At 44.3% G+C, this 449-nt stretch overlaps 1 non-coding gene across 1 annotated transcript; it reads right to left on the bottom strand.

Annotated features, from left to right (window-relative positions):
- Positions 1 to 377: 377 nt before the first annotated feature.
- Positions 378 to 449, bottom strand: trnaa-ugc (transfer RNA alanine (anticodon UGC)). Its single transcript has one exon. It is a non-coding gene; the product is annotated as a tRNA-Ala (tRNA).

Genomic DNA, 449 nt, shown 5'->3' with positions numbered 1-449 from the left:
TGAAGATTCATACAGAACATTTACTAATTAGGCTGACTTTCTTCCAGCAGCAGTGGTAAGCAGTTTCTCCACCAAAGAAATGCCTGAGGGTTTGACGACTTATCCTCTTGTTGGCAGGGTGGCATGACAAACTGGTAGCGCCACCTGCTGGCACACCAGTGTTTTTGGTGCGTCTTGTGTTTCAACATCTCTTTACAGGATCCATTGAGCTCTATTATTTTGCTAGATGTGTATGAAGCTGAGCTGTAGGATCTTTACGTTATTTCCAGTTCGCTCAGCTAACAAATCATGGCAAAAGCCATTGTAAGTGTGTATTTATCTGCACTGATTTACTGCACTTTGATTATGTACGGAACGGACATAAAAATCTAAAAGAGTGGAGATGCCGGGGATTGAACCCGGGGCCTCATACATGCAAAGCATGCGCTCTACCACTGAGCTACATCCCC

The sequence above is a fragment of the Enoplosus armatus genome, chromosome 10 (assembly GCF_043641665.1).
Source record: "Enoplosus armatus isolate fEnoArm2 chromosome 10, fEnoArm2.hap1, whole genome shotgun sequence".
In the NCBI taxonomy this organism is placed as follows: Eukaryota; Metazoa; Chordata; class Actinopteri; order Centrarchiformes; family Enoplosidae; genus Enoplosus; species Enoplosus armatus.
Note: the sequence above shows the minus strand (reverse complement) of the source record. Positions and strands in the feature narration are given on the sequence as shown.